The sequence below is a fragment of the Protopterus annectens genome, chromosome 1.part2 (assembly GCF_019279795.1).
Source record: "Protopterus annectens isolate FY-2018-M chromosome 1.part2, PAN1.0, whole genome shotgun sequence".
NCBI lineage: Eukaryota > Metazoa > Chordata > Ceratodontiformes > Protopteridae > Protopterus > Protopterus annectens.
The window spans coordinates 160,087,669-160,115,551 of NC_056727.1; the positions used below are offsets into that span (position 1 = coordinate 160,087,669).

At 38.9% G+C, this 27,883-nt stretch overlaps 1 protein-coding gene across 1 annotated transcript in view; it reads right to left on the reverse strand.

Annotated features, from left to right (window-relative positions):
• The window catches only part of FOXN2 (forkhead box N2), a 596,893-nt gene extending 569,859 nt beyond the window's left edge, over positions 1-27,034 (reverse strand). The window contains exon 1 of the mRNA XM_044055382.1: positions 26,639-27,034. The gene's annotated coding sequence lies outside the window, so the exon portion shown is untranslated. The remainder of the gene's footprint in view (positions 1-26,638) is intronic.
• Between the last annotated feature and the right edge of the window lie 849 nt (positions 27,035-27,883).

The following is a 27,883-nucleotide window of genomic DNA, read 5'->3' on the forward strand; positions in this document are numbered from 1 at the left end:
GAAGGGCGCCGAAGACACACCAACCCCTACGGATCCAACGCTTGGCTCTCGGCCCCAAGAGCTAGGATCCGACACGCTCGAGGGTACAGTCGGCGTTGAAGCTACCGGAACTATCGGCGACGACAAATCCCTGGTTCCGAAAGGGCCCGGATCCGATGATTCCAAAACCCGAAAACGGGCTGGAGAAGGAGTGATCGGGGGAAAAAAGGGGGACTGCACCCCCCCCCAGAGGGCACCCCCATCTGCATCTGAGTCTGCAGAAATCAACGCATCATCCGATCCATGTCCGCGTCAGTCAGGCTTCATGTAGACCTAGAAGACATCGTCGAGGCAGGCTGGGAGGGCCCCTCGACGACCTCGAGAGAGACCGGTATTCCTCCTCTGGCAAGAAACAAGGCAAATGGAGCTGAGAGGGAGAGGATCCGGAGGCCCTCGTAGAGGGGCTAGTAACTTTAGATGGTGGGGCTGAGGGATGAGTCTCAGCCCGCCTCTTATGACTTTTGTGTTTCTCTCTATCCATTTCCTTATGCCTCTTCTCTCTCGAAGAGGCAGAAGAGTCCCCTGAACTCTGCGCAGCAGAGGGAGGTTGAGTCCCAGGCAGAGTCGGGGGACCTAAAGGCACGGGGGCTGTAGTAGCAGCCTGTGCCTTAGAGGGAGAGGAAGAAGAAGTGTCCTGCGGTAACAAGCCCGCCAGGATCAACTTGTTCTTCCTATCCCTGATGGCCTGGGGTTAAACGCTGCACATATCTGGCAGCTAGAGGATAAGTGGGCCACCCCCAGACACAAAACGCACTGAGTGTGGCCATCAGCCGGGGAAAGATGATGGCCACACTCAGTGCACTTAGAAAAGAGGGCATTGGGCCCCTCAGCCATCACACTAACACACCCACACACTAAGGGGAGGGGGACAAAAAAAAAAGTATAAGTGCTAAAATTACCACAAAAAAATAAAACTAAGGCTATCACTCGACAAAAAGGAGCTAAACCACTCACACACTAACAAAATTTAAACTTTTTTCTAACTTTTTGACAAAGGTTCACTGAAAAGATGAGACTGATAACTAGGTTAATGCACAATTTGATTGGACATCAAGGAGTGTAGTAGTGGTTACTGCAGTTGAGAGGCCTAATGACATTAGGGAAGAAGCTATTCCTGAATCTCGTAGTTCTGCAACATATGCTTAGGAAGCACTTTCTGGGATGATAGATGGAGGAACACAGTCTGTAAGCAGGGTGAGTACAGTCTTTAATTGTTTGTGTGTGCTTTCTTGACTATGGCATTTGTATTGGTGTACCAAGACAGGTCCTCATCGATGTTCACTCCCAGAAACTTCATGCTTCTCACTCTTTCCACTGTTTTCCCATTGATGGTGAGGGGAGAATGTTTTGTGAATTTCCTGTAGTACACAATTATCTCTTTTGTCTTCTTTTTCCACCTCATCTTTATACACTGCTTCACCGTCATAACTGATGAGCATACCTCTCAACCTGGAAACATCAAAATTCTGGACAAGGCCCATGAAAAATAGGTAGCAATAGGTACACTGATTAACAAAATTTGCATACATACTTATGTAACCCCGTCCACTCCAATGGAATTGTGGGATACCAGCTTTCAAATGCAAACTGAAGAACAGACAACCAAAATATGGCACAAGAGTCCCCCTGCAGCCATTCCAATGTCCCATTACCTGGCTATTCCGCCCAATTTACCATAAACACTAATGTGCATACTGCTTTACTTCTACAATGATTATTTGGATTTTATAACTTACATTTTATAGCACAATGCACAAACACTAATAGACATCTGCTAAACAAAGCAATACTGTCTCACAATGAAAATAGACTTAGCATTAAAAACTTCTCTGCCCTTCATTGAAACATCACTGAAACCCATACCACATCCAATTAAAATGCATCTGCACAGTGGTGGATAAAGATTACCTTTGGGATGTTTTCAAATAATAGGCCCCTTGTACACAAAACAAGAAACATACATGTGTTCTTTGGATACACCTTCCTGACTTTATTAAATTATATTACTGTATAATACAGCACACTTGGACTTACAGCACATTTTAAATTTGTTTGAACATTTTTCCAGTAGACAATGAAACAAAATGCTTGAACCAATAATAACTGCCCAATTCAGAACATTTCTATCATAAAAGTCTCTTACACACACGCGCGCGCACACATTATATATATAAAAAAAATAAAATGACAGTACTGAAAGCCATAGGCATCTTGCACAGCTTCTCAAACTTATTTTCAATTTCAGTTTTTTTTGCTGGGCTTACTCTGATTTGTGTTATCAGACGAACTCAATAGCTGTAAATGCACAACAAAATAAACTAGGCGAACTGCATGTTTTAAGACTTCCAATTTTTAGGCCAAGACCAAGTACTGACAGACCCTCTCCTACATTCATCCCGAAGCATCAAAACTATCATTGTAATCCAGGTGCTGTTAACTGGCCACTCTTGCATCTCCACTGTCTGCAGTGGAAAAATATGTGTTGTATCTTGAATGCTGGAAAATGTACTGTACTCGTTTAATATTTTTCTTATAATGCAGCACAGAACATAATTCTGATTCTCTATTCCTAAATTTGAGTTAATTATATTTTTTGCTCTTTCCACTGAGGCACAAATGCCCTTGTGCATGACATTTTCTCACTTCTGTTACATCTGCAGTTACACCTACCCCTTTAAAAGTACAACATAGTACAGTATCAGCAATGTATCTACATATTGGGGGAGTAGAACCCACAGCCTTCTACACCAAAAGCAAGTATTTAACCTGTTATGCTATTAACAATGCAAGCAGACTCAGCATAAGCAACACTAAACGTCTTCCCCTGAAGCTCTCAGCTCCTTGTAAAATCCACTTGACATTCAACGTATCTCTCAACTTTGCAGCACAAGAAATCCGGAAAAAGACAAAATGTAAGGGCGGATACAAGCCCAAAAACCAGGGACACATTTTAAACATTGCTTGTATAATTTTGGAAAGTTGCTAGAATAAAATGTTGCGTTATCAGCATGCATTCCACTGCCAAGTCTTGAACCCAGGACCCTGTGCACTACATTCAGAGCAACATACCCACTATGCCATATCAGTAGGAAAGATAGGAAGACTGCAACATAATGGTCATCATTAAATGAATTCAATTCTCACTTCTCACCATAGCTCTAAACCTCTTAGCACAAAAAAAGACAAAGCCAATAATGGGGGAATACAGCCCCCCAAAAACAGGGAGACATTTCAAATACTGATCTTATAAACTTAAAAAATTGCTAGACTAAAAGATTTTGTGTTACCATTTATTTTCTGAAGAATATGAAGTCTGAAATTCAAATTGCCGTCATTATTTAGTGAAATCGATCCTTTACTGATTTGCCACAATATCCAGAAAACCACAGATTTTATGAGGAGCAGAACAAAAATATGAGGCATAAATGTGGAAGTGGTGGTGGGTAGAGACTTTAGGCTCTTGTGACACACACACACAAGCTTCTAGTTCCATTCAGAAAACTACTTAACTCTGAAGTTCACACACACACACACACACACACACACACACACCTATGCAGCATCATAGGTTGGTACTAGGCTATCAGCCCTAGGGCCTATACAAGCCTACCCATAACAAATCCCTGGATATTTCTTCCCACACTATTTACTTCCCTAGTTCCGTTTGGAAACTACTTAACTCTGCAGCAGCCAGCAGTCCATTAACAGCTAGGGGTTCCTTCCATTCCCTCGTGGCCAGCCAGAAATGAATGCACACACATTATTGTTTGAATTCCGACAGGCTGGCATGCCATTTTCACAGAGCTGACATCATCGCCCAAGTGATGCTGGCCTGCCGTTTTTCACAGAGCTGACCTCATCGCACACGTGATGCTGTAAACTCAAAAAGCCGTAAAAAAAAATTCAAAAACCATCCGGGAAATTACGGGGTGCCACCCCATTTTTGGACCCAAAAACTTGGTAAAAATGAGTAATTCGGTATGGTTGGGAGGTATGCTGATGAGGCCCACCACAGTTGTGTCATCAGCAAACTTGATGATGTGATGCGATTTGTATTGTACTTGGTTGTACAATCATGTATTAACAGGGTAAACAGCAAGGGACTTAACAATGGAGTTCCACAAGGATGTGTACCAACTCCTCAGATAGCATCACTCTCATTTCCTGCGCACACTTTGAGGTCTGTCTGTGAGAAGGTCAGTCAATAATCCAGTTACAAAGTGAGCGTTGATGCCTAGTTGGTGTAGCTTCATTACCAGATGAAGAGGAATGACCGCATTAAAAGCAGAGCTAAAGTCAATGAATAGTACCCTTGCGTAGGGGGTTTTATTATCTAGGTGTTCCAGAGATAGATGGAGTGCTAGAGACGGCACCTGCCATAGAGCAGTTTGCTCAGTAAGCAAACTGCAGAGGGTCAAGACTAGCAGGCAGTCCAGATGTTATGGCATCCTTGACCAGCCTTTCTTCATCACTGTGGAGGCGAGAGCTACAGGGTGGCAGTCATTTAGGCAAGATGGTAGAGACTTCTTTGGTAATGGAATGATTGTTGTATCCTTGAAGCATTTTGGAAGTCTTTGCTGACTCAGAGAGATATTGAAGGCATCTGTGAGGACATTTGTTAATTGCACTGCGCTGTCCCTGAGCACATCACATAGGACATAGTCAGGTCCAGCTGCTTTTCTCGGGTTAACTCTGCACAGTGCCCTCTGGACATCAGCTGGGTTGAGTGTGAGCAGCTTCTCTTTATGGCCAACGGGCATTTTCTTTGCTGTTGTTCTGTTCCCTTGCTCACATCTGCTGAAGTAGACATTCACCTTATTTATTATTTATTTACATTTGTTGACCGGAAAAGTCCGACTGGACGCAGGTCCATTTTCAGTGGAGGCCCGGGGAGAAAAGCTCCACAATTAAAATATTACAGATGTAGTTACAGGTGAAGAATCCTAACAATTAAAATTTTACAAACATATAGTTACAGATGAAGAACATAGTACATTCAGTAGATAACTAGCATCTGTTCCGTCCACAAAGTTATAGCAGATATGAACAATTGTTAAGAAGTTACTGCCGTATATCAGAGCTTGCTGTAATCAAAAGTAGTTTGTGGGGTGGAAGACAGGTAGAGGGTAGATGGAGTGGGATATATACACATATACACACACACACACACACACACACACACACACACACACACACACACACACACACACACACACACACACACACACACACATTTTGTTTAATTACTTCTGTGTACCATGATCTCCTGGGCTACATCTTTTTAGTTCACATCTGTCTCCACAACAATATTATGGTACAGATATTAGAGTTTGGTCTTTCTTTTCTATAGAAGAGACACCCTTAGTGAGGTTTAATCTTGTACACCAAAATATACTGAAGATTCACATATGTTCGGATTTGAGTTTTTCAAAAAAAGTTAATGCCATCCCATAATAACTACAAAATCAAAATAGAAATGCCTTTACTAAAGCTTCCATATTGCAAGAATTGACATTTTTTGCAGAATTTCCCCAACTCAGAAGGTACATGTAGTGCAGTGCCAGATTATAATGCTAACACACCTTAATAATACAGCTGTAAATATACATTACCTCCTACTCATTTGCAGTTATCTTTTATCAGCATTAATCCCATCTCTTTCAGTGGTTCACTTAACAGTTAAACCAAATACACAACAAATCTTGTTTTTAAAACAAATTATCTGTGTAACAGAGATTGACAGCACCTCATCTCTTACAGTTACTATTACCATATTCCACTTGCTAACAAAAATACTGTAGCATTTACAGGTGCCACTGCAATGCATGTACTGTTTTGTATCAATGCACAAAACTGAGGTCACAAAATAGTAGTAGCAATCAAAAGCAAACAGCATTCAAAGTTTTTTAGTCACTGGCACCTTCAAACATGCACTTCATGCACACCCTACTACTTATTTAAAGTTGACAAAAACACAGTCGTAACAACGTCAATTATTAGTGTGTTGACAATAAACCCAACACAAAATGGACAAGCTGAGTAATACAGGACTTAAAGGAAGTAAAACATATTTCAAAGGAATTACTTACTAAAGGTTTAGCTTGAGTGCTTTCACAGGCACTTATTGTAAAAGTTTCCAAAATTTTGCAACTAAACTGTTTTCCATACATATGTCGCACATCTGAATAGGATTGCTACCATATACCTTACTGATCTTCCCTCCGCAAACTATAACTAAAACTTGCCTACTCACATCTACACGATAGACTCTATCTACACGATAGACTCTGTTACCCCCACAGATTTGTACAAGCACTGATACTCCCCCACAAACAGTTGTTAAATGGTTTGCTCAGATTCTAGGTACACTGCAGCACTGTCTGCACTTATTAGTTTCTTCCTCTATTTAATTGAGCATTTTTTAAATAAAAACTTTGCAAACTTTTTCTAAACCATGACACAAATATTGTGTATCCCGCACTAATGTCAATTAATGGACAACATGAGGTGTGTGTGAGGTTGACGGACAAGATCAGACACAAGTCCCCATGGACTATGATGTTTGCAGAGGACATTGTGATCTGTAGTGAGAGTAGGGAACAGGTGGAGGGAAACCCTGGAGAGGTGGAGATATGCTCTAGAGAGAAGAGGGATGAAGGTCAGCAGGACTAAGACAGAATGTGTGTGAATGAGAGGGAGGATAGAGGAATGGTGAGGACGCAGGGAGTAGAGGTGCCGAAGGTGGATTAGTTTAATACTTGGGATCAGCAGTTCACAGTTATGGTGAATGTGGAAGAGGGGTGAAGAAGAGAGTACAGGCAGGAGTGATTTGTGACAGATGAGTACCAGTAAGAGTGAAAGGGAAGGTCTACAGGAGGGTAGTGAGACTAGCTATGTTATATGGGTTGGAGACAGTGGCACTGACAAAAAGGCAGGAGTCAGAGCTGGACGTGGCAGAGTTAAAGATGTTGAGATTTGCACTGGGTGTGACGATGATGGACAGGATTACGAATAAGTATATTAGAGGGTCAGCCCAGGTTGGAAGGCTTGGAGACAAAGCCAGAGAGGTTGGTTTGGACATGTGCTGAGAGTATACTGGGAAAAATATGCTAAGGATGAAGCTGCCAGGTAACAGGAAAAGAGGAAGGCCTAAGATAAGGTTTACGGATGTAGAGAGAGAGGACATGCAGGTGGTTGGTGTGAGAGCAAGATGCAGAGGACAGGAAGAAATGGAAACAGATGAACCGCTGTGGCAACCCCTAACGGGAGCAGCCGAAAGAAGATGAAGTGTGTCCACCGACCTTAATACATGTGAGGTAATATGTCCACTTAAGTCTGCTGACACATCTCACACGTTCCTAAGTCAACATCACTAAAGTTTTACTTTCATTCCCTCAGAGCTAGTCTTAGAAAAGGAGCAGATGAAAATATTCACCTCCTGGACAAAAATGAACTAAATACCATGGTGGCAAGGTAAGGTTTTTTTCTTTTAGTGAACAAATTCACTTTTAGATTTTGTTTAAAGTTCTACATTTCTTTGTAATGCACGTCTCCTCTTCCTTTTTTTAATTTCTCCAAGTCTTTTGGGTTTCTAATACCATGACTGGAATGGACCCCATTCCTAAGTCAAAGTACGATTAAAGTTCATAAAATTAGTATTGTTTCAATCTTTGATGTTAGTCAGAAATGCTCTTCACGGCACCTGCAATGTGCCCAGTAACGACTCCTGCAATCCGTATGAAGTTACAGTGGATATAAAAACACACACCCCTGTTAAAATGCCAGGTTTTTGTGACATAAATAAAGGAAACCGCAATAAATCATTTAAAAACTTTTCCCACCTTTAATGTGTTCTATAACCTGTACAATTCAATTAAAAAATAACAAATCTGTTAAGAGGAAAAAATATTAAAAAATTTTACAAAGTACAATACGCTGGTTGCATGGATGTATGCTTGGGTTCATTGTAGTGCTGAAACGTGAAATTCTTCATCTTTCTAGCAGACACCTGAAGGTTTTGGGCCAAAACTGACTGGTATTTGGAACTGCTCATAATTCCCTCCACACTGACTAAAGCCCCAGTTCCAGCTGACGAAAAGCATGATACTGCCACCACCATGCTTCACTGTGAGGATGGTGTTCTTTTGGCGATGCAAAGTGTTGTTTTTGCGCCAAACGTACCTTTTGGAATTGTGACCAAAAAGTTCAACCTTGGTCTCATAAGACCATAAAACATTTTCCCACATGCTTTTGGAAAACGATGTATTGAGTTGCAAATTTTAGCTGGGCCTGGATGTTTTTCTGTGTAAGAAAGGGCTTCCATCTTGCAACCCTATCCCATAGTGCAGACATATGGAGAATATGGGAGATTGCTGTCACATGTACTTGCCAGAAATTTCTGCAGCTCCTTCAGTGTTGCTGCAGGTCTCTTGGCAGCCTCCCTGACCAGTTTTCATCAATTTTAGAGGGACGTCCAGTTCTGTACAATGTCACTGTTGTCCCATACTTTCTTCACTTTTAGATGACTGTCTTCACTGTGTTCCATGGTATATCCAATGCTGTGGACATTTTTTTGTACCCTTCTCCCGACACCTTTCAACAATGAGATCCCTTTGATGCTTTGTAAGCTCTCGGTGAACCATGGCTTTTGCTGTAGCAGACAACTGAGTAAATGTCAGGAAAATCCTACTAGGACAGCTGAACTTTATTTGGGGTTAATCAGAGTCTCTAACAGATGGCAGTTGTGTACCCAAGAAGACCAAATGCTGTAATTAAATCAAAAGGTGCTTCAACAAAGTATTAGTTTAAGGGTGTGCACACTTATGCAACTAGCGTATCGTACATGTTTTATATTTTCCCCCTACAACAACGAAAAAATATGGAAAATCCAACTGCTAAAACAAAACCTGATGATGTCGTCAGCCCACGTCTCCAAAAAGCTCGGACAACCACAAGATGAAACCTCCAATTTTATTCCATACACACAAAAGTAGCAACAAATTCCAGTACAAATGCAACGAGTGGTTAAGCGCTTTCGTCTGTTACACCTCAGACTTCCTCAGAACCATATTTGCAATAACAAAGACCTTATTTAAACTAATTTTGGCGCCAAAGATCATATGATCTCTTGTAATTACTTAAAGCACCATGCTGAAAATACAAATATTACAAGTAAAATTATAACCATCCTACAATACATAAAATACATCTGATGTCCTTAATCATAACTCAAACACTCATAAGTTCAAGGACTATTAAATTGACACATTAAGAACATGCACAACTGTACGTGTTTAGCAAATCATTTTGCAATGTGACACAATAGGCATATACACATCCATAGAAGCTGTCCTTACTTGCACTGCTATAACTACTCAATGAACGTTGTTCACCATAAACAATGAACAATAAAATAAGGTGAAATATATTGTGTATATATAATATAATCTAATATAATCTAATGTAAGTATGATAACCTTAAAGACTTACAAAAAATGACACCTGGTGAAAAGCTCAAAAATGAATTGACTATATTGTATTTGGTATGTGTAAATTAATAAGTAGAGACATACATACATAAGAACTGATGAATTGAAGTATATATGAAAATACATGAAAATGCATAAAAGTATTAATCAACATTTACTCTTAAACAAAATAACCCACTTATGGGAAATCCCGTGGGGGTATAAATGTTGAAAATCGTGGTTTGATAAGAAGGTAAGGTATCTGAGAGGGGCGAATAAATATATGAAATTGTGAGAGGGAAGTTGATTGGTCCATAGTACTAGGGGGTCTGATGTGCATAATAAGTTAAAACATTTTCAAAAATTTTCAAAAATATTCTAAAAAGTTAAAAATGTTGAGAACTATACTTCTGATGAATGATGATTTAATTATTTAATTGTGTTTTGATTTAAACACAATTAATAATTGAATGCCAAATAATTAATAAATATGTATGTAATTATGTAATAAATAAATAAAAATAAATATATATGAATATACATTATATAAATATACTATATATCCCAATAAATAACAATATACAAATATATAAATATAGGTGTAAATATCAGTACATGTATATATATAAAATGGTTCTGTATAAATATACAAAAAATGCTGTAAAAATGTTGTAAAAATATTGTGAAGATGCATAGTGGTAATGTATAACAATCTTGTATCAAAAATGTGTGAATCAATAATATTGATACTGTGAAAATGGTTAAATCTACCACAAATACTCAAAAAGCAAGATATCCTACAAAATTCTCATATACCTTAGTGGGCACTAAAAAGTAATATTGAAGATCTAATGTTTAAAAATCTGGGAATAATATGAAATGAAATAAAAATAAAAAGGAAAATGTTCACATATTTAACTGTAGAAAGGGTTTTATACTTATAAAGTCGTTTAAACCAGGATTGTTTGTTGCATCGCATAGGATCTGCCATCTACTTTCCAATGCTGACAGTCTGCTCTTCCAGTTACCTTCACTGTTGACTGTACTAATTTGATCAATGATGGCAAACCTGAAACTGTGGTTAGTTCCTTTTTCACAAATGTGTCTGCTCAATGCATTATTCGTATCTTTCTTTTTGATCTTATATAAGTGTTCATAAATCCTGGTTTTAAACTTCCTTTCAGTTTTACCAATGTAGTAAGCTGAACAGGCTGTACAAGTGGCTAAATATACCACTCTTTGTGTATTACAATTCCCCCTACAGCATTTTATATGTGTTTTCATAACATTATTCAATTTTATGATTTTGCTTGTGTTTATATAATTGCATTGTCTACGTACTCCACAACTGGTGGTACCTCTAGCCTGATTTTTATGTGTATATCCTTGCTCAAACAAATGTTTCAAATTTGATGCAGTCTTGTACACAATTGTAGGATGTTTGCCCACAAACATACCCTCATCATCATTCAATGTTAAAATATCCCAATACTTATACAAGATTTCCCTAACCAAATTGGAATAAGGGTTGAATCTAATCACACATACAAAATTGTCACATATTTTTACGTTTCTGTCTTTGTTGATAAATGGGATACTTAAAAGTGGTTGGTATTTTTTACCCCATTCACCTTTAACATAGTCCATAATGTTATCTAACATATCCTTAGGGTACCCTCTATTCAAAAACATGTCATAAATAGTTGTCAACTCTGTTTCCATAACCACCCTATCCGATGACATACGGGCAGCACGAATGCACTGCCCTTTGAATACATTGTTAAATATATGGGGAGGGTGGTTGCTACCAAAATTAAGGTAGTCGTTAGAAAATGTACCTTTTCTATAAATTCTGGACGTAAAGTTCTTCCCATTGTTGCTAATGTAGGTATCTAAGTATGGTATCCCTACTATATCAGTAGTATGTGTGAATTTCAAAAATGTAGTGGTATTGTTTATGTAGTCCATAAATTCTGTCACCTCATCCATGGAACCACTCCATAATATGAACAAGTCGTCCAAAAATCTAGTGTACAACTGAATTTTGTTATAAAATTTGCTTTTAAAAATGTACTCAGTCTCCCATTCTAACATGACCATGTTAGCATAAATAGGGGCGCAAGATGCGCCCATGGCTACCCCTTTTGTTTGCCTAAATAGCTCACCTTGAAATTGTAAATAGTTATGATCAAGGACTAATCCCATCATGTCAACAATTAAATTCACCCTATCACTACTTAAAGTGGAAAATTTTCGTAAGCTGTTGTGAAAAAAATCTAAACCTATATCTCTAGGGATACAAGAAAACAGCTCCATAACATCAATGGTAAGAAATATTAAGTCCTTTCTCCATAAGTCAGGTGTGAGTTTACCCAAAAAGTCCCATGAATCTTTTGTTAGGTGCTGTACCTTCTGATGCACATGTTTGGTCCATTCATCTATTGCTACCCCTATCCTAAAAGTCTTGGAATGGGAGCCAGAAATTATAGGCCTAAATGGGGGGTGTTCCAAATTCTTATGTATTTTAGGAATGCCAACAATCTTGGCCATTATGGGATGTTCAACTCGAATGAATTGATAAATTTCATTTGTTATTCTACTGTCTAGCAAATATTCTTCTATGGCCAAGTCTATTCTTTTGTGACCTATGTTGACTTGATTCATAGATATAGTTTCATAATTCCCAGAAGAATATAAAATGTTAAAAATTTCACTATTGTAATCTAAAATATTATATAAATATTATATAAAACATTATATAAAATATTATATAAAACTATGCCCCCCCACCAACATTTAAATGTTGATGAGAGGAAGTGTCTTCAATTTTTGAGAAATAGCCCATCAATAAGAATTATGAAACCTGATAAGGGAAGGGGGGGCATAGTTTTATATAATATTTTAGATTAGATTATGTTAAAGGCGAATGGGGTAAAAAATACCAACCACTTTTGGGTATCCCATTTATCAACAAAGACAGAAACGTAAAAATATGTGACAACTTTGTAAGGAGGCCCACCCATCCTTCGGAACGGGGAAAATATAATCTTGGCACGCAGTGATTTTTATAAATCATTTGGCAAGCATACAGCATCCTTCTTGTTTTCATATCTAATCTATTCAACACGTTTTGGGGCCACTCATCACTCCAACTTTGTAAGTTAGGACAGGAAGAGCAAATTGGTTTATAGCTTGGATTTTGTTCCTAGATCTTCTAAATTATTCCTTACTAAGTTTTATTCACATTTGTTTATGTTTTAGTGTTGAACCTTCATCAATTCCCAAAATGTATACATCCCCTCTTGCGCAACTTCTTTTACATCGCATTCTTGTCTCGTCCCAACCTAATGTTTTCTTGGTGCTGCAATTTTCCTGCTTTAAAGGTTACTTTTGCACATTTTCAGGACCAAATGACATTCTTATATCATCTTATAAAATTTTGACAACTTGCAGTTGTGGTTTCAGTTCTTCATCTGATAAGCTATACGGTTTTAAATCATCGACAAAGAGAAGTCTTTACACTTTGCTGTTCTCTAGGAACAAAATTATAGCCATGGTTAGTAGACAGCTTAATGGGTTAAGGGCAAGGCAGAATAGTGACAGAGAGAGTCAACCTGGAATATCCCCCTTTTAAAATTTTTATCCCTGGAATAACAATTTGTCCTTTATCATGGCTTAATTACAAGTGGTCTGCCACTGTTTCATGGTTACTGTAATATAGTCTATCAGTGTAAGGTGTATCTTGTATATTTTTAAGCACTCTTATAAATGAATGTGGGATACTATCAACTGCTTTTTTGTAGTTAATCCATGCCATATTTAAATTCTTCCCCTTTTTACAGTTCTCCACGCTGACTTTATTTAACAACAAATGATCCTGTGCTCCATAGAACTTATTGCCCTTTTGCTCTATTGCCATAATTGATTTTCTTCTAAGTGACTATAAACTCTGTTGGCATCAATTCCAGTGTATAGTTTATACATCGTCGGAAGGCAAGTTATTGGTCTATAATTTTAGGATAACTTGCAGGTTCACTCTTAAGTAGGAGCATCGTTTTTCCTGTTGTTAGACGGGTTGGTGACTGCTCGGGGTGCGCATATAAACAGTTCTTACTCATGCAAAGATGTCAATACTTTTAACCAGAAGTTAGGTACTGCATCTGGGCCTGGGGTTTTCCAGTTAGAGGCTTTTCTTAACTTTGATCTCTCTGGCTGTTACTTCATCCCATTTCAGATCTTAAACTTCTTATTCTGGCTTTTACTTTTTCTATCCATTTTAGCATCTTTGTTATGTTCCACAGGATCTTCACAGATGCTTCAAAAAGAAGAAGAAATAGATACATTTTGGAGGAGTCTTTCATAGGTTCACAGTAAGTACTAGGCTATCTGCCTGAGGGCATCTATAAACCTAGCCAGAATGTGTTGGCTTTCGCCACCCCCTTAGATTAGTTCCCTTTGCCTTGGTCCAGCAGAGCCATTAGTTCCCTGTGCCTCTGTCCAGCAGAGCCACTGCAGTGATCCCCGGGGTAAATTTTCTGTTTCCCATACACTCGTCAAGGTTTCTCTTGAAGAGAGTGTTAGTGAAGGGCTCTGCCTAATGTAAATTGGAATCCTGTTCCAAAGCATGATTCCTTTTACCTTTTCCCAATTCTCTATAAAACTTTTTTGGGTCATCAATAAATTGCTTATTTTGTACTTTTCCTTTATATGTATCTGCGTATCTTCTAAGTTTTCTATTCGAATATTTTTGGGACTGCCTTCTCCATGTTGATTAATTTGGCTTTCATCTTTGCATAAATATTGCACCTTATCAAATCTCTCTCTCTTGTTCCCATGTCCATATTTCTTTTTATACTTTTCAAAAGTATCGAGGTTTTATTGTTTATATTTATGCTCTTCCTCGTACCCTTTTTATCCAGATCAAAGTTTCTTGGTCTATATATTGTTATTCACAAATCTGATGTATTAAATGACCACAAATTTTTATTTGAAGCATCTTACCGTTTTTTTTTTTGTGGAAGTATTCTTCTTTCGTCTAATAACTCTCTCAATCTTTTTGTAGATCTTGCGTCTGGAAATTCTGGGCTTTTTGCACAACATTAATAATACACGATTTCTTTCTTATCCTAAACAGTCCACTTTATCATCTTTATGGCTCTTCTTTGGCCTAACAGTTTTTGTAGACTGCTACTTCCTTCTACAACAGGGGGACTATCCTCCCCCTTGGCCTGGCCCCATTGTAGGGATGTTTCCATATTTTGAGGGTTCTTCCAGTCCTGGCACCAGTGCGCCTACCAGGCTTGGGCACTTTTTATCCTGGGACTTGTGCACCCAGCTATCTTTTTTAATTTTTTACCTACTTCTGTCCATGATATATGCTATACAAATAAAGTCTGCATATCTGTGCCGTCTTGGTGAGATACTGTGAAAAACAGGGTCCACCTAGTACTCACCAAGACTTGAGGATGAATTCAATTTCAGCAATACTACTCTCCTTAGCTTGCTGACTTTATAAACCTAATTATGTATCCATAAAGTTGGTCACCTTTACTTCCTTCATTAAATACCATAAGAGATGTTCATCAACCATGTTTATAAAGCTTTTATTAGTTTATTTCAAGCCATAATTTTTCCCTGTCCATCTTCTTTATTTTCTCTACATTTCTGACACTTATGTTTCTGCCACTCTCATTTCCTTCAGCAAACATTTAATTTTCATCTTCACCCCCTTAAACATTCCAAACAGACAGCTTTCTTCTTCCTTAAGAAACCGGCTAAATAAGGGAGAAGCCACTTTTCTCTTCCTCTGCACTGCTTCCTACCACATTTCTTTTGTACAACTCATTGGGTGGCCATGGTGGTGCAGCGGTTAGCGTTGCCGCCTCACAGCAAAAGGTTCTCCGGTTCGATTCTTGGCTGGGGTGCCTTCTGTGTGGAGTCTGCATGTTCTCCCTGTGGTCGCGTGGGTTTCCTCCCACATCCCAAAGACATACTGTAGGTGGATTGGACACTCTAAATTGGCCCTAGGTGTGAGTGTGTGCCTTCTGTGGACGGTTGGGCTGGCAACTCGACACTGTAAAACTCCACTGCCAATCATGAGCGGACAGGTGATCCGCTGTGGCGACCCATAACCGGGAAAAAGCCGAAAGAAGATCTGAAAGTACCCTTAGTACTCAGGTCTATAATAAGGGTTCTTACTCTGAATTGTTAACAAGTCATTTAATGAGACAGTGATCTAGGGAAATTGGGTTATACTCAATTGTTTCCTGGACTGCACTCCTAGCAGCTAATAATGAATCCATTATCTCTCCCATCTCTTTAACTGTCTACAAGAATATTACAGACAGTAATACATATGTAAGAAAAATATACAAGAGTTACTGCAAACAAGTCATTGCCTTTTCACTTATGACTCTCAACTTTGCCAGCATTTCTTACTAATTACTCAAAAGTAAATGGAACTGTGATCTCAAAGGAAACAGGGGCACTGTCACCACCTGTGCCCTTGTATATTACGTGCAAAAATAAATCTTTTCAAGGAAACAAGATTATGTAATGATGTTTATCCCATTCGGTGTTAGAAATTAGTAATAAGTTCCCATTGTGCTGCTGGTAGAAATTAGTAAAAAGTTCTCATTGTGCTGCTGGCAGATTTGGATCGCTTACAAATTCACAGCAAGATACTTTTCAGTTTTTGACTGGCATAGTCAAAAGTCAAGATTATGATAAGAATCCATGAAACACATCCAGGAATTGTGAAATATAAGAGAATGGCATGTGTGCTTTAGCCACAAATGAAATATCAGCTCAAGATGACAGTAAAGAATTAAGAATGAAACATGTTTCACAGAATAATATGAAAGGATGATACCACACGGAATTATATCAATAAAGACCATGCAGCAAACTTGCTTGCTTATTTATTAAAGGCTCACATTACTCTTCAAAGTATCCTGAAGTGAATAAAATTTGTCACATTTCACACAAGTCTAACATGTCTTACAGACATGAGATCCTTGGTAACTGTCTCAGATAATGATTTTAACTCCCCAAGTATTCATACACTTGTGGAGTTTAACTCAGTAACACCTCGGTGTGGAATGTCACACTTCTAGCAGTCTACACATATCCTTGCATACCACAACATATTCTGAAAAAAAAATCAAGCTTAAAAGCGTAAGATAAAAATTTTGTGAATAAAAGCTATCAAAACTGTACAAACACAAATAAAAGGCATCCTTTACAGAGATGCATTTGTAGTATTTACATAAAAATTACACTATAGTAGTGATCCGCTGTGGCGACAACTGGGAAAAGCCGAAAGAAGAAGACATAAAAACTACACTATAAATGCACATAAACCTACAATTACATTTTCTCGAAACTTTTCAAGATATCACAAATTATGAAACTGTACAACCTAGACATAAGGTTTCACATGACCGCAAGAAATTTACAGAAATATGAAAATGCATGCTTTACTGTATAATATCAGTAACACTGAATTTCCCTCAAGATGTGCAAATTACAGTGCAAATAGTTTTCTTCAACACAATCCAAGGTTTCTCCTGATACCATACAATAAGTGTGCAAATTGCTTTGTTTTTGAAATATTAAATACATATGAATATACTGCTTACTTTCATAATTATCAACAAGACAGCTAGTATAGCTGGATATAAAAGGACGCTGAAAAATGAATTTTCATGTTTCACAAAATTGTATTTCACGCTATACCCCTCAATAGCATGCAGCTCTCCAAGATATGAGAACACGAGCATAAATATGAAAACATGAATAAATGACAAACTGATTAATTTCTCTACTGCAGGAAATCTTTGTGTTGTTTTATTAACACGTTCTAGTACTTTCTAACACTGCCTATAATTAGCTGGTAAGTCACTTGGCTTAAAAATTTAGACCCCTCCCCCCAACAAAAGCTCTGGATGCCACAAGGAGCCATGGGTGTTAACTGGAAGTATACAAAACAGGCGCTATGGGCTTGAATGACCCTGCTGTCAGGCAGAAAAAGTTGATAATTCAATCTGTTAAGAACATCAAGATAAAGTGTGATGCTACTGAAAAACAACACTTATCTAGCTTTATCAGTGCATCAAACTCCCCATATAATCCAGTGGGCTAGCCCCTTTGTTGCTAAATGGGAGAAGACTAATAGCAAAACTGTCAGCTTCTTCATAATTGCATCAGTTGAAAGAAATCGGAGAAGACATCCAGGGAAAAAAAAGGGTCTACCATAACAAAACAAACAGAAGTTTTACTATTTTTTCTGGGAGTAAGAAAGATAAAAAGTGAAAAATCCACTAGGAAAAATGCAACGTGACAGCAGAGTCCTAGATGACACAGCTGCTGAACTCAGAAAGGGATATATATTTCTAAACTGAATTACCACATAAGAAATACTTACTAGCATTTCACAATTACTCAGGAGAAGCATTGCCAGATTGTTTCTACCAGGATTAAGAACAGATTGATAATGAATTACCTACTAAAATGACTAAACCAGTTGTAAAAATTTCAATGAAAACAAGCATTAGAAGAACCAGCTATGAATAAAACTGTTAGAGACTCCAAGAAGATGGAAGGGCTGTTATTAATAACTAGTAAAATATTTAACCGCGGGACTTAATTTGCAAAATTATTTCTTAACACAGAATATATTATTAACTATACAAATAGAAAAGCATACATATTATATATTTATTTACACACACACACACACACACACACACACACACACACACACACACACACACACACACACACACACACACACACAAATAACGTTTCACCAAGCTGCAGTTCAGTGAACCACAGCTTGTCAGAATGAAACCACTGTAACACACTTCACAACTAGGAAATGGGTTTTAAAGTGGGTCCTTGGGGAGTCAAACAACCTCCACTCACCACTGTCCTGTGTACAACTGATTAACCATTAAGATCAAGTGTGTGTAACAACTCTGAACTCGAATTATGTCAAATGACCAAGCGTAGGGAAGTAGTACATGCAACTACACTCATACAAACAAACGTATTGATATCACTTTTTGAAGATACCCAGAAGGCCCGTGCATGGTGTATGTCACACAGTTTTCTTCGGGCAGTTTTCTGCCAAGTCAGTAAAGAGTCATAGGCATCTATTCCCACTCCTCTCTTCTGTGTCTTTGTTACAATATCTGGCATATGTTATTGGCAGTACAGAAAAACTCAAAAACGCCACAACAGATGTCTAAACAACATCGAGCCTAGGGCCGGTCACTACAAAATTCTTCAGAAGTCCAAACTACCCCCATTCCCATAGAACCACCTGCTCAGTCGGAAAGCTTTTGGCTCATAAAGCACCACATTCAGTCCTTGGAAATATACCCAGCAGGAAACCGCATACCAATAAATCAAACCGCATAACAAAAACAAGCACTGAAAGACTAAACTAACTACTGTCATAACACACACAAAACTTTATAGAAAAAAAAAAACTTTAACCGAAATTCTTGTGCAGCAAACCCACCATCACTGCTTTGTCACGTCTGTATCCCTCTTTGAAAAGGACCTCTGAGGAAGTTGCAAGATTTAACCACCTCACCTCCTCAAAAAAAAAAAAAATTTTTTTAAATTAAAGGGAAAAAAAAGTCAGAAAGATTTCTGAAAAGATTAAGCAAATTCCATGGGTGTCACAATCACTGCCAGTGAAAGCGGGAAGAAATGCTACACGACAAAGAGCAAATTCTCAAGACAGGTCTGTTGTTGAGCAGTGTCTTAAGACCTTGGTGAAAATGGTAATATCGCTAATATACATCTACTGGGAAAGGACACTGTTCAACAGGGTTGGCGTGCCATGAAATAAAAGTCACTACTCTGTTCACCTGTCTTCCCTGGGAGGGCTTTCAGCAAGGCAGGATGACAACAGGCTTTAAAATCCATAGGGAATTCTGTGATCATTGCTAGGATTCAACAAGTTGGATAAAGAGCCATCAATATAGCTTGGCAAAATCATTTCTGGGCTGACAAATCACGAAAAGAAAGAAACTGAAGACAGATGTAACAGCAATTCACAAACCACATATAACTTCTCCAGAGCAAGTACCTAGGGGAGACAGCACAGCAGCATGATGCACATACAGGCGAAAACATGTCAACGTGCAAATCTGTGCTTTCTTGTCCATCGGGTAGGAAATTAGCATCCTCAGATTGTGAAGTCTTGTTGTGAAACATTACAAAGTGTAGTATTATATGAAATGATGCATGCAGTATGCAAAATTTTACATATGATTTGTCTGCACCTCCTGAATGTTTTTCGTTGAGATGGTTAACTTTATGAACAAGATCTTAAGAGATGCATTTATCTGGTACAGAACTTAGCCATTACAGCTGTAACATTAGCAAAAGGACAGCCGTGTGCACACACGTGTATGCATACTGCACACATGAGCAGCCTTTCTAACAGAGAGAGAGGGGGGCGCAGAGAAAGAGAACTGGTTCTTGCATTGCCTGGCAATTCCTTAGATGGGAACTGAGGAGTCTGCAGCTGGCAGGTAACCATCCCGTTTGATCTAGGTTTAATTAGCGAGTAGCAAAGACACAGGTAGTGTCAGACGGAGAGGGTTGGGAATCAACAGCCTATATCAACTCATAACCCTTGGGGAAAGAATGCTGGCAGAGTTGCACTACAACAGCTCTACCAGGGAAGGCCTGGAGGTGCAGCTCTTGTACAAACAAAGATGAACATGTAATCATTCTAACTGGAAGTTGTGGGTGCACAGTGCAAGCATTCTATCTGGAAGTTGTGGGTGCACAGTGCAAGCAGTCTAACTGGAAGTTGTGGGAGCGCAGAAAATGCACCAGCACAGCAGGTACTACACCAAACTTTCAAAGCTTTGGGGGGGGATCAGTATGCAAAAATAACTACTGGATGACAAATTGTATTCCTTTCCCTTTGTTCTAGAACAGGAATTAGGAGGTGAAGGGGGGTTAATAAAGAAAAAAAAAGGCCTCATATTCATGGGCGTGATAGGAAGATGGAGAATATTTAAAAGAAAAAAAAAAAAAAAAAAAAACACATTGAATATTCAGTTCCCATCTTTCCCCACAAATGATGGCAGCGTCTTTGCACACTGCTCATTAAGAAACTTGAGGGGAGAACTATCCCACACTCTGACAAGTCTGGGACATAGCCTTCGACGAAACCCTTGATCCAAAAAAAGAGAACTATGTTTGTGTATTGGTAGAGACACGAAAGCCTGAAGATAGTGGAAAGGGACCAAATACCAACGACTACTAAATGGGTCACTAAATACACATCCACAATAAACTTTTTCAACTATTCTTAATGCATTACATTCATTTTAAAGCAGCACAGAGTTTACACTCTAAGTTGTAAACAACCTCCTTAGCAGGAGACTTATCTAGCAGCACTTTGGGGAGGGGGGGCAATTAAACACCCCTAAAGCACTGTTATGATCGGGTCTCACTTTAGGAACCAAGAGTGGGCACTGATAGCCAGCAAAGAACAGTGGCATAAGTAAAACAGCTTCACTTCTGCCCGTTGTGCATGCCTCTCATCAGTCCCTGAATTTGTCTCATATTGTTGAGCAGTCTCTCATTTTTTTTTTAAATTTCCTGGTAACTCACTGAGGATTACAGTTGATCAATAATGCCTGACAGAGTTTCATACTTCTTATTTTTCAGAAAATAAATAAACAATGCAAAACATGATCTTCTTTTAACTTTTAAGCACAAGAGAAAGACATAGTTCCGGATTTTCTCTGCCTTCACGTATTTTAAGCTTTGCCAAGAATTCTTAAAGAAGCCGAGTGCTGCTGTCGGACACCGTTAAGCGATTTACTGACTTTTAAAGCATAACTGGTAGTACATGGAATAGATAAAATTCCATGCACTACAAAGGATTACGACTAGGTCACCCATCATAATCCTTTGTTATGTGTTCCTGACAATGCCGCAAGCTTCACTAGAGTTGAATTTATTGGCATCCATAACTTGAATCTGTAATAAGCTGGTTATGATATTCTGCGTCTATTTTTTTTTTTTTTGTGAATGTGGTCTCCAGAAATGGTTGTACTACTGCTGTTGTGTTTCTTGCTGCAGTTAAGTCTGGAAACAGATCATCCTGTACTTATGGAGTCCCTTGAAGGCAGCTCAACCCAAAACTACAAATAACCTCTTCCCAAAATTAATTTTTTCTGCCCATATTAAAAACTTTTGTAGTTTAATACCGAACATTCCTTTAGCACCTTCAAGGCTTTTTAGTTCCGATTCCCCTGCCCCCGATGCAGAACAAGAATCCTTTTAACTCCTTCTTATTTCTACCTCCCCCCACCAACTCAGTAAGGGTCCCAGCAACAATTTGGCCGAGAATAAGCTTCCTTACAAAACCAACCCTAGAACGCTGAGCATAAAACAGTTTAAGTGAAGCTCTTCTCCACAGACAGACAACCTGGTTAACTGAGAAAAGCTACTACACCCTACAACTAATAAAGAAAGTAAGGAAATCCACTACAACAGGACATCCGAATACTCAACAAAACCCTGAAAATGTAGCTACTTTTGGCAGAGAACAGCATTTTTGACAACATACAGTCGGGACAAACCTAAAAAATTCTGGAGATAGGTGACAAGAGTCAAAGACTCGCGGCACTGTGTCAGAGATGTAAAAACAAAACACCACATTTACTGAGTCACGTGACATCCTAATACACAGAAAAAAATTCAAATACACTAAAAATTAAAACCATTTCAGTTTTGTGTAGACCCCATCTGGCCATTTTAAGGTATTACAAATAACAACATAGTTTCATAGGTGAATACTAGGCTAACTTCCCTGAAGGGCAATTAAAAACTCAAATAAAACATTGTGCAGGCATGTAAGGTCATGGGTTCCAGCTTCACTAGGTGAATACTAGGCTAACTTCCCTGAAGGGCAATTAAAAACTCAAATAAAACATTGTGCAGGCATGTAAGGTCATGGGTTCCAGCTTCACTTACTGAATAATGTCTTAATAAATGTGTGGGTGTCACAATTAACAGGTGGAGTTCAAAGACAGCATAGAACTATTGATGTAGTATGTACTGATGTACAGCCTATCACGGGAAAGGTTTGAAACCCTTTGTTAGTATGCCGCCAATAGGAAAAGGATGAAAACTTTGGAAATCTTTGAAACCCGTTGTTAGTATGCCGCCAATAGGAAAAGGATGAAAACTTTGGAAATCTTTGAAACCCGTTGTTAGTATGCCGCCAATAGGAAAAGGATGAAAACTTTGGAAATCTTTGAAACCTCCTTGTTTGTGTATGCTTCTGGGAGAAAAAAAAAAGACTAACAACTCTTAGATAATAGTCACCCACAATCCCCCATTCATTCTGCATATTTCAAAACATTACCAAGTCTTGGCATTAATCAATATAAGGATGCATTTTATAATACAGTGCAGGGACAGCCACCTTGGCAGTGTGAACATTGGCTCTAGATGATTGTCACTGCTGATGCAACACCCCAACCTCATGTAAAAATGGGAAAAAAGACACTGATCCAGAATGGCTTAAAAAATGGATTCAGCGTTTTGGTGAACTGTACTTTGATTTACATGTGTAATAAATTCATTGAATAGATATGTTTTTTTTTTATTTACGCAACCACTTTTTTTAATAGCAGGACTTGTTGAAGAATAGTGTCAGACAGAATTCCCACCTAAAATGCATTCACTGCTTTAGCAGCTTTTTGACTTTCCTTGCTGGAAAGGTTCAAAATTTGCCATCAAACCTACATTATTGGGAATGTTAAGTAACGCCATGCTATCAGCACAGAACTGCATACCAACACCAGATAAATTCTTCATTTGACTGTTGAAGATCAAACTGTACTGCTGCGATAATACTGCAGCTTTAGCCAGAGCTTTGCAGACACTGACGTATAAATGGCTCAATATCTGGGAAAGGAAACAAACTCTAAAAAGGTGAATACAGCATTAGAACACAACAAATCAGTTCAAGCAGACTAAATGACATATTTCCTAAATACTTCCCTGCGAGGAAAAAAATAAAATACTTAATTGTATCCGCACTCAAACGAAAGCAACAAGGCTTAAAAGTCACACCTGCAACTCTGCACTTATGCTGGACTAATCATATACTCTCTACCTCTGAAGTAATAACACTAATTCTACAGTCCTCAGTAGCAAAGCTAGTATGATAAATGGGTCTAATGTCCACACCTATACCTGGCCATGCATATCAACAACAGGGCCCCCACCACCAGGCCATGTGAAGTATATCCTAGGAGGCATGTTATTCAACAGATCCCATGAGGAATTTTCAAAATAATCCAGCTTCCCAGTCTTCACTGCAGCAAACGGTAGGACATATTATCAAATTAAACATGTAAGCAAGCTTCCTTTATCCATCCTGATCACAATACTACAATTCCTGTACTTTGTGCAAAAATAAATTCAAACCTTGCCAAAACTACATTGGAAGCTTCATTAGTACAAATAAGCAAATGCATCAGCAGGGGGCACTGTTACTATTCCTGGTGGCAATATTACTTCTGCTAAGTTTTGCCAGGACTGCTAAACCTACAAAAAAATCTATAAGAAAATAAAACAAGAAAGGTCAGGAACTGAAACTGATCCTCACACGAAATGCCTGCAATTCAGCAACACTAATGTTGCAACTAATATCCACTCAGATGCTATATATGCTCTTTACTTTGTTTCAAATTACAACTGGCTGGCCTTGCCTGTGCTGATCAGTCAAGAGCTGAAATTTACAGAAGGTCAGATTTGCATCCTAAATGCACAGCAAAAGCCTATATTTGATTACAGTGCTATATGATGTCATGTATCCAAGACAACTGGGGCATTATAGTCTCCTAGGGACAGAAATGCTTCATGGTTGCAGCTTTAAGCAAAACTGCATGTCATCTGCTGACTGAAAATGAAAAATGTGTGCAGCTGCAGCCTCTGTAAAACACAAGCTAAACAAAGCATTTCAAGCAACTGCTTTCTGAAAAGACAAATACAGGATTTAAAAAGATGGCATAGTTAGACTTGGGAAAACTATTGACTTGGGTTTATATAAAAAATGCTTCAATCCATTTGAGGTTCATAGCTGAACAATCAAGTTATTAAGTAGGCAAACACATTCACAAAATCGTTCTAAAATATAAAACAGGGTAGGCAAGTATGTAATAATTCCAAAAACGGTACTAGAGCGTTTATTCTCTTTGTGCAAACTGCCATACTTGCAGTAGGTCTACCACGGTAAACTTTTAATACAAAATTATGCAAATGAACACAGACCTCTTCATTCTAGGCAAGTGCAGAGAGAATTCCTTAAACTGTATCCCTACCAGTTATAACCACAAAACAATCAGTACTATCAAGTAACATATCCAGTGAAGCTATGTGACCATTTTCCCATAAAAGTCCCACTTAATTTTATAAAACTAAAATGACTACATTACATATAGGTTCATAGGTTCATACTAGGCTATCTGCCCAAGGGCATTTATAAGCCTAGCCCATAGTTATGTGGCTTTCGCCACCCCTTTAGTTTGAATAAAAACTATGCCTATGTGTGTATATATGTATATATATATATATATATATATATATATATATATATATTTATATTTTTTTTTAAACATGCAAGACAAGTGACTATCGCAAACCAAGTAAATAAGTCGGGAGAGCTGAACTCTATGTAAATTACAGTGTTATAAATTGGAACTTTTCATGAAACTGAGTAGTATGTAATTTAGGATACATATTTATTAACCTGAAAGCAATACAACCACCATGGCATGCCTCTGTGGTGCTACAGTTTTGGTAGCCTGGAAATATACAAGTCTACACAGTGATACACTCCCAACATAATGAACTGTCAGTGAACAGCAGAGATAACAGAAAGAAAAAAACAGCAACAACTAGACAGCAAGCATCTGCTAATTAAATTTAACCCCACTACTTGCCCTTCCTGCTTCATGGAGGGACTCAATAGCATGCAATCCTCCCCCAAGGACTGCAAATCACAGTGATAAACATCCTGCAGCTGTGAACAGTAAGCACATGGCCACTTTTGCTTACTAAATGGTATTAACAGTAGCATGCTTAAGCAACCAAAAGACCAATCTAATCAACACATACTGTTAATGCCCCCCTGAAGCATTATTTACGGTATATAATTGCACCAGTGCGTATTTGACTGAATACACAGAATTATTTTAAACGCATCTTAGTCGCTTATGTGGAATGGAGGTCTAACACTCCCACTAATTCTAGATGCTTGGTTCTAGAATAGGAAATTCAACTACTGACATTTCTGTATTTTCTGGGAGGGTAAACTAGTTCAGCCCATGAAAACTCCTCCTAAAAGACACGTGCACAAAAAGGAAATGAAAGACTGCGCTAAACATTTCTAAAGCCAGCTCAAGTCCACCCTATCTAGTCTGACGTGCTCAGCCTCCAACATTATTGGATATGTGAGACAGCATCATTGCATCACATAATATGCGCAAATCTTACTTTGGGCTTTCCATTTACAGCGTGTGACGCTACAAAAGAGTACAGAACTGACTACAGTGTCCTCACTCACCCACGTAGTACATTTCCTAGGCAAACTGTCTTGAAACTAATAGGAGGCGCTTAGCAATCAGCTCGTGCAGCTCCTACACCCAAAGCAGCCCGCGCGGCGCTGCTGCACCACGTGTCTGTCATTCAGTGACACTGTCCTGCGACAGCGAGCCAAACACCCTCACACAGCCGGGCGGGGAGAGAAGAAAGGAACAGCACTGTCCCGCGCTCGACAACATTAGTACTGTGTTGGTATCGAACACGGAAAGGAAACGACAAGCCCAGCTGTGTTATTTATTATTCTGGTGGGAACGCATTTTGGGTCATATTTCCAAATACATGCAGCTTTAGCAACCTTGGGTTTTTCTACACCGTACAGTTCAGGCGCCTACACTGCAAGAGCGCAGTGACTTTGTCAAAGACCCCTATACCCCCACCAAACACATCACATTAGAAAATCCGCACAGTAGTGCCTACTTATGTTCAATTTAAGGCTATGTAATAATTAAGAGATGAAGCGTGCGTAATCTCACCATTAACATAATCTGTATCCAGTATTTCTCTTGCTCAGTATTCAGGTTTCAGAATTCGATTAGCGCCATAATCAGTTTTCATATCAACTGCTTATCATGTATTATTCACATTAATGGACACAGAAACGCAAACGGGTGCTGAGTGGAATCTCGCTTCCCCTCCCAGCTGTTCCTCTCTTTACATTCGATTTATTACCGAGCGGCATTCCCCGGCTCGCCTACTCTTTTCAGTAACCTACGTCCCCGACGGGTAGGATACTCACGGTGGCCGGCCACGTTAGTGCTTCTGCTACTGGCATACAATATGGCAGTGAGTGGCGGTGCTGGGTGTCAGAGATCGGCAGCTGCTTCCTTCATCCGTACGGTGAAGAAATCAAACTGCAAAGCAACGCCACGAAATCCCCTGTCGTCGCCATAGCAACAGGGCGCTCAACGAGGCCACGCCCCCGCTAGAGCTGCGCTGACTGACAAGCCCCCCGCGGCGCGCTACCTTGCTCGCAGTCTACCTATTGCAACAGTAGCGAGCTTAGAAATGCTTGCGTTTCTATTGGGGTAAAGGTGTGCGAACTGCGAAGAAAATGTACCATGTGAAAAAGTACTTCTTCTCACTGATCACGGACAAAGGCTGTAGCACATTCCTTAGGATGAAGTGAAATGTGGAGGAACTAACCAAATATTTTTATATCTAACGGGTATGTCACAAGGAAAGTCTAAAGCTTTCAGAAAACAGATGGACGTGAAATATGTGCAGACTTTATTGTGATTCTTCGGTTAACGGGACAGTACTGCTTGCATTAGAAAGTTAATTGAAGCATGTCCTAGATATATTCAGTCAAAAAGGCTGGAAAGCAAATCAGAAAACTCTTTCGAAGATTGGACCTGGAGATGTAACGTACTTTCTGAGTTGGGTGGTTTGTGACCATTTCCACTTTTCATATTTAAGGATTGCAGATTATAATACAAACACACGGTTTACAAAACAAAGACGTCTCCACCCCACCCATTCTTGTGTTACAGACGATACTGGATATGGAGTGGTAGTATACTAAACTGGATGCTGGGGTCTGGGTAGCAATTTATTTACTCGTTTGTATTTTTAAATGGTTAGGTGATTTAGTCCGTTGGATTATTCTACTATGACCTGAGTTGGGCTGGTTTACAGGTACGGTCTTCCAGAAGACAGGGGTCAAGGTCTTGACACCATAAAATTGAGGTGAGGCGCTCAGTATATAATATTGTGATTTG